Consider the following 8021-nt stretch of genomic DNA (forward strand, 5'->3'; position numbering starts at 1 on the left):
AGATACGAACTCTCTTAGCATCTCGTTATCTTTTTGCCTTACCTTGAAAAGGTCCGACTTCCTGGTCTCGACCTTTATGGTCCGGCATGTGCTTTTACTAAAGAATCTGTAAGCATAGAAAAAGAATCGATAGAGTTAGGCGGTAAATTATGATACCATATCATTGCCCCCTTTGACAGGGTTTCCCCGAACTTCTTCAATAATACGGATTTGATCTCGTCGTCTTCTACATCATTCCCTTTAATGGCACATGTGTAAGAGGTGATATGTTCGTTGGGGTCGGTCATCCCATTATATTTAGGAATTTCGGGCATGCGAAACCTCTTGGGGATCGATTTGGGAGCCGCGCTCGGGGAGAAAGGCTTTTGTACGAATTCTTTGGAATCCAAGCCCTTCAATACCGGTAGTGCCCCCGAGATCTGATCAACCCTGGAGTTATAGGTTTCTATTTTTTTGTAGTTTGCTTCAATCCTCTTTTCTCCTGACTCAAATCGTTTTGTCAGTTCCTCGAGCATCTTAATAATTTCGAGATTAGTCCCTGATTCTTATTCATTTGATCTAACTATAGCTGGGGTGGACTGGGCTCAGCCCTGCTTGGTGCCTGGGTTTGGCTCTACAACTGAGCTATTGCTACATGTTGAGCTTGCAACATTTCGTAAATCATACGCAGGCTGATCCCGTCTTCTCCAATATTTTGGATATTTCAAACTGCAGATTGAGTTCCGCCATGAATGCTGTTTTCGGGATCGAAACGTTGGTTCGCCTCGATGGCCACATGTGAATTAACGTTAATTGGATCTACGGCCCGAGCTCCAACGGGATCGACGAGTGGCCTTTCGTCTCCGGTCGTCAGGTGTTTGTTCTCATCTTGAAGGCCAGCTTCGTTGTCGATAGGTAGAGCCATTAATTGAGAGTTCGTCATTTTTAACCTGAAATCAAAGACACTTCCAAGAGCAAGTGTAAAATGGTGTGTTTTGGAGAGATTCGTACCAAATAACCGCTGTTATCCTTAGTCCAACGGTGGGCGCCAAACTATTTACCCAAAAAAAACGGATAGAGTTGAATTTATACGTAGTTCTAAGGATATGTGGTATAATTTGGTACAAATTGAAAAAATAAGTAGAGATATATTGAATATTGACTGTAAAAAGGAATGAATACAAACCCAAATTGAGTATAGAATGACTGATAAATGAACAAGATGGATCAATATCAAAAGCCCCAAAAAGGGATAATATTTGCTAAATGTTATGTAAATCTCAATAATCTGTGAACGTGAGAATGTATAAATATATATCAATCTGTGAATGGAAATTTTTCTGTCCCTTGAATGAAAAATAACCACTCTTAATATAGTGGAGGAATCCTACTTTGGATATAATTAAAAATACATAGTGGGAATCTCATGATAAATTAATTAATTAGTTTTTCCTTAATTTCCGTCGAGATTCTCTTTCCTAGTGCGGCTATAATGGCTCTTTGTCTCTTGGCTCGATCTCGGTCTTGACTGGTTTCTTTACCCTCGACCCTTGATATTGACTCAAGCTCGATATTGATCGGTCTCTGGACTTCGAGCTTGATATTGACTTGAGCTCGATATTGATCGGTCTCTGGATCTCGAGCTTGATATTGACTCGAGCTCGATATTGATCGATCTCTGGATCTCGAGCTTGATATTGATCAGTCTCTGGGTCTCGAGCTCGACAACACAACTTTACATCATAACTCGATATTATAATGATGACTCTTGGTCCATCATGTTTCAATCTTGATTAAACACACGAAGGACAAACTCGATCTTGACCGTATACAAACCTATAATTGAACATAGAAAAATAAACAGAGACTTTTAAATATATTATTTTTAGTAATACATCGATCCGATGGATTGGTTATTCACACTATCTTTAGAGAAAAATATAGAGTTATGGGCAAGAGAATTTATAAAAATATAGGGAGCTGATGCGAATTCGTTAAAGCGTGACACTTAACCACGTGTTCATGTGACTTTATGTGTATGACAAAAATAACCAGCCAACTCCTAATGTCTCAACAAACAAAAACTCTAATAAGTAGCTAATTATTAGGTCCATCAATATAATATCACGTATTGATTGGGTTGATGTAAATTCCATTTAACATATAGACTTGAGTTCAAATCTTATCAAGATACAAAAATACTTGATAATTTATTTTTATTTGCTTAAATTTTAATAGGCAAAGTTCACTGATATTTGCCAAAATTCAGACACCATTATAATAAAAAATGTTATGTCAAGAACAATTGGTGTACAAAATTGAAGATGAAAATAGAAAAGCAACTTTGACTTACTTCCCAAAAGGAAAAGGGAATTGGTAAAAGGCTACAATCTTTGATCCAAACATCTTAACCTCCTTTTTTTATTTGGACATTTATTAAAAGGCCATGGTTGATCACAACTAAGTACTTTTAATATTCTGACTTACTATTTTTTCTTTTTCTTGAATGAATATATAATTTTAGTTTATTAGAGGATGAAAAGCCATGGCTGTTATTTAATTCTTAATTGGCACGATTAGACTTTTACGCCAACTGCCAATTCTCTGTCTTTTATTCAAACTTAGAACGGTTAAACGAAATTCACATATGAGGAGTATAATATAAAATACAAATGCTGTAGTTATAGTTAAAAATGTAATCTATGTGGCACTAGGAAGAGAAGAAGAAGCAAGAATATTCTTGTCTCTATTTAGTTCTTCCTTTTCTTTTCTTTTTTTGTTTGAGACAAACACAATAATAGTAAAATCCAGAACAAGAAATACGGTACAGTGGAAAAAAATAGATGTTTACTTCAAATCAAATAATTTAAGTTACAAATTAAAGTATAAATATTTATTATTAATTATGCAATTAAGTGATAAAAATTCATATGCAATATGTACATCTTGTTTTTATTTGTTTGATAAACATCAGATGCATTAAAAAAAATTCGGTATAGCAGCTGCAAAGTGCCATATGATGTACCAAATGAGTACATCTAATGGTGACTTTCTTTCTATACCTACTAAGAACCGAGTCAAAAAAATTATCGAAAGATGTAATAAGACGAATGAATTTCGAATTATATGAGATTTCGAATTCGATATATAAAAATAGAGAAATTGTTTGTAGGGAACGTCTCTTTTAATTAATAAACTCTAGCTACACAACACGAATAAGTTATCGAGACAACGAATTTTGAATACGACCGTACAACAAAAAAACAAAAAAAAAGGAGGAAAGAGTGCACTCTAGTAGTGTTGTGTAGTTCCAATATCAATTGTCAAAAGTGAACAAAAGCTTAGGTTTGAAGGCAAGCTTTGCTCCTTTCCGGTGGAAAATGTACTTTTCTTTTTTGACTTAATTACCTTTACCATCTCCAACTTGATGGGTGTATTAAGCATTTTAAAAACTTTCCATGTGATACCATTAACCATACCTTGGCATGAATTAAATTATAGGATATATACGTTGTGCACAGATTAAATTAAGAAAGAAAGAAGACGAGCATACAATAGACTTTAGGTGTGATCTATCTCTTAAAGGAATCGTTTACTAAATAAAACCAAAACTGCTTGGATCTCAAAAAATTAAAGTTCCAAGAGAAGCCGAAATTTCCACACCACGTTAAGAAGAAAATAAATTGATTTTCCTTTATATGAATATTTGTTATAGTCTTAAAATGCAAGATAACAATTATATATATCACTAAATTGTCAGTCCTCATGCTAAAGATAAACCATAACAACAACAATACTAATAGTATTCACTTTTAACTGTTATTAAGGGGGAAAAATAATATTAAAATGTCTTAATCATGGGGAATATATATGATTTGGGATGAAGACACTGTAACTAAAAGACTAAGCATTTTTCTGGGGTCCATTTTAATAGAATGATGCAATCCTTTTTTGATCATTGGTCTTTCTTGTTTTTATATTTTGAAAAAAACAATATTCTGGTCCTTTAGACACATCAATCCACTACATGTTATCAAATTAGTTGAAGCCTTTCTTTTGATAAATTTGATAGATAGTGTTGGAATGGAATATGCATAATATAAATAAGAAAAAATTAAACTTATCTTTTTTTTGCGTAGGTTGATATTTTTGTGAGTGGACGTCATAGGCACATATAGGAAGACAACTCAGAGAAGAGAATACTCAAAAGGCACAAAAATATACTGAAAATATTACAAGCCGTTCGATACATTAGATGCGTGCCTGCCATTAACTAAATAAATCATTCTTTGGATAGATAACCACCTTTATCCTTCAAATTAATTAGCTCGATGTACCTTTAAATCTGGATATATATATATATATATATATATATATATATATATATATCTCGATGGTTGCGCGTAACACATATTTTTTAAGCTTAAAAGATTTAAACTTACGGTTTATGGCATGTTTGGTCAAGATTCCGAGAAACTATAAGTGCTTACTTTTCAAAAGAAGATATTTATCTTGGAGATTTTAGGTATTCAGGCCAAGCTTCTCCATAAAAGTTAAGTACTTTCTATTAATAGAACAAGCTATTTATTTAAAAAAAATTCCAGGATAAAAAAACTTTAAGAAAATTTATATTAAATATATTATCCCAAGAATACTTACAAAAACTAACCTCTTGTTATAAGAAAAATCAAATTATGGTGGATGTCTATTCTTCCTCCATTATCTTCCTCCATGATCTTCATCTCAAATGCTTAATGACATATTCAATGACATATTTTTCTTCGCTTTTCATGCCTATATGAAGGCCTTGTAATAGATAGGAAAATACACACAATTGAAGAAGAAAATCTCTCCCTTCTCTCTATCTCTATTTCTTGTTCATGTTTTACTAAATTGCTTTTATTTCATAACACGTTATCAGCACGATACTCTTACCAATTGAGATATCTATTTCTATAAGGTATTATCTCCTTCCTAAAAGAGTAAGTCAATTTCTTTTCAATCCAGATATGAACGGTTTCTCTTTTGCAAGAATAGTGAGATGACTTAGCTTGCTGGATATTTTTAATTCTTTTTAGTTATGTTCAAAATTACTAGTCATATGCATGTGTCATTTGATCTTCATGGCTTTTTATTTGCACGAAATGCTATGTGTTGATTACAATAGTCATTACTGTTTTTCATATGTATGAACCAATAATTTGAAAATTATTTATTTAATCTACTACTAGATGCAGTGTGCATTAACTAATACTTAGATAAGGTAATATCATCAAGGTTTATATCTAGCTAGTCTATTGGGGCATATTTTGTGTAAATAGAGAATATGCTAGTAACAATGATTAAGCTTTTTTTGTTTTATGGAGTAGAATCTATCTCATTACACTTTAGATTAATTTGTGGTTAATGAAATGGCAGTTCATGATATGTTTTGATAAGTTTAAATATAGTATATTAGTACATGAGTATTTACTAGACCAAAATTATCGTTGATAATTGTAACGACCCGACATGTCGTTTCGGGAGTTATAGCCTCGTTTCCCTCATTTTCGTTTTCTTTATTCTCTTAAGCTATATTATGATATACCAGGTTAGTTGTTTCGGGCCCGGAGTGGTTTCGGAGTGGAATGAGACACTTAGTCTCTTATTTAGAACCTTAAGTTGGAAAAAGTCAACCGAATATTGACCTATATATAAACGATCTCGGATTTGAATTCTGATGGTTCCGTTAGCTCCGTTAGGTTATTTTGGACTTAAGAGTGCATCCGAAATATGATTTGGAGGTCCGTGGTAGAATTAGGCTTGAATTGGCGAAATTGGAAATTTGGCGATTTCGGTCGGTAGTGAAAAATTTAATATCAGGGTCGGAATAGAATTCCGAAAGTTGGAGTAGGTTCGTAGTGTCATTTGTGACGTGTGTGCAAAATTTGAGGTCATTCGGACGTGGTTTAGTTGGTTTCGGCATCGGTTGCCGAATTTGAAAATTTAGGAGTTCTTAGGCTTGAATCCGAGGGTAAATTGATGATTTGATATAGTTTTGAGTGATTCGAAGGTTCGAATAAGTTTGTATGTTGATATATGACTTGTTGGTATTTTTGGTTGAGGTCCCGAGGGCCTCAGGATGATTTCGGAAGGTTAACGGAAAGTTTGAAGTTGGAAAAATGCAGTTGGTACTGTTGTTCTGGTGTGGACGCACCTGCGGGTTGGGAACCGCATGTGCGGGTTTCGCAGGTGTAGAATTTAGTCGCAGGTGCGGGAATTGGAAGCCTGGGGTTTTATCGCAGAAGCGGATGAGGGGTCGCACCTGCAAGACCGCAGGTGCGAAGAGGTGATCGCAGGTGCGGGTTTTAGGACCTTAAGTGACTTCCGCAGATGCGGGCTTTTGGGAGCAGAAGCGGAGGCCGCAGGTGCGCTATTTGGACCGCAGATGCGGTTTTGCTGGGCAGAAAGGCATAAATTGAACCCTTCGCGAATTTTGGTCATTCTTCACAATTTCAACTCGGTTTTTGGAGCTTTTTGAGGGTTTTGAAGAGGGAATCAAGGGGGTTTCGTTGAGGTAAGTTACTTGAGCCCTAATACTTATATATATGGTGATTTTTTCGTTGTTTAATCATTGTAATTGGTGAAAATGAGGGGTTAGGGCTTGAAATATTTTGAAAAGTAATTTAAGGATTTGAAGGACCAAACGATGTCGGATTTTAATGAATTGGGTATGGTTAGACTCGTGAGTGAATGAGCTTCCTAGATTTGTAAATTTTGTTGGATTTCGAGATGTGGGCCCGGGGGACGGGTTTGAGCCAATTTCGGATTTTGGTCTAATTTTGAAGCTTTTCTTGTGGAATTCATTCCATTAGCATATATTGATGGTATTGTAGTGATTGTGAATAGATTTGGAGCATTTGGAGGCCGAGGCAAGAGCATTGCGGGATAGAGATTTGACCGGTTTGAGGTAAGTAACGATTGTAAATCTAGTCCTGAGGGTATGAAACCCCAGATTTTGTATTATTCTACTATTTTTAGTGACGCACATGCTAGGTGAGAGGTGTGTGTGCGTGCACTATTGGGGATTTATGACTTGGTCCATCCCATAGCAACTGTAAAGTTGCATACTTTGTTGAAATCATATGATACTTATATATTTTAGAAAGAATTTCTGTAAATTGGGCTGAATGCCATGTTTGGGCCTTACGCCAATGCTATTTGGACCCTTAGGGGGTGTTTCTTACCCTCCTCTTATTATTTTTTATTGAAAATCTATACTCGATCATGTTTATACTTGTTTACCGCACAACTCAGTTTTATGACTCTATTTTGATGCATATAAATATTTTGGGCCAAATGCCCTGTTTTACTGAAATGCCCGAGTGGCTTGATAGGTTTATGACTGAGTGAGGAGGAGGGCCTGATTTGTGAGGATGAGTGTGGATCGGGGCTGCCCGCCTGCAACATACTTTATTATTATGGCACGTGAGTTGTCCGTACAGCACGTGAGTTGTCCGTGCAGATTATAGCGCTTGGGCTTAAGGAGCCCCTCCGGAGTCTGTACACACCCTCAGTAAGCGCAGGTACCTACTAAGTGCGAGTGCCGATTGCAGAGTGACTGGGAGGCATGAGTGATTGTGAGGTTTGCCCAAGTGGCAAGAGTGATTGTGAGGTATGCCCGAGCGGCACGAGTGACTGTGAGGTTTGCCCGATGGGCTGTATATGAGTGATGTTTTAACCGATGGGCTATTTATAATTTCATCATTTTTGCTCACCTTTGCATTTTTCCTCTGTTTGAAAACTGTTGAAAAATATCTTTAAATGATTTTTACTGGAACTGGGTTTAAACGAGATATTTTGATTCAAATCCTAATTTTAAAAGCATGTGGTATTTTACTCAGATTTCCTGATATGAATGTTATATGCTTTATTGCTCGTCACTACTGCTGAGTCTTTATTGATTGTTGTTACTTACTAAGTTGGCGTACTCACGTTACTCCCTACACCTTGTGTGCAGATCCAGGTGTAGCTGGACACGGTAGCGGTTGTTGATTATTTTG

The sequence above is a fragment of the Nicotiana tomentosiformis genome, chromosome 7 (genome assembly GCF_000390325.3).
Source record: "Nicotiana tomentosiformis chromosome 7, ASM39032v3, whole genome shotgun sequence".
In the NCBI taxonomy this organism is placed as follows: domain Eukaryota; kingdom Viridiplantae; phylum Streptophyta; class Magnoliopsida; order Solanales; family Solanaceae; genus Nicotiana; species Nicotiana tomentosiformis.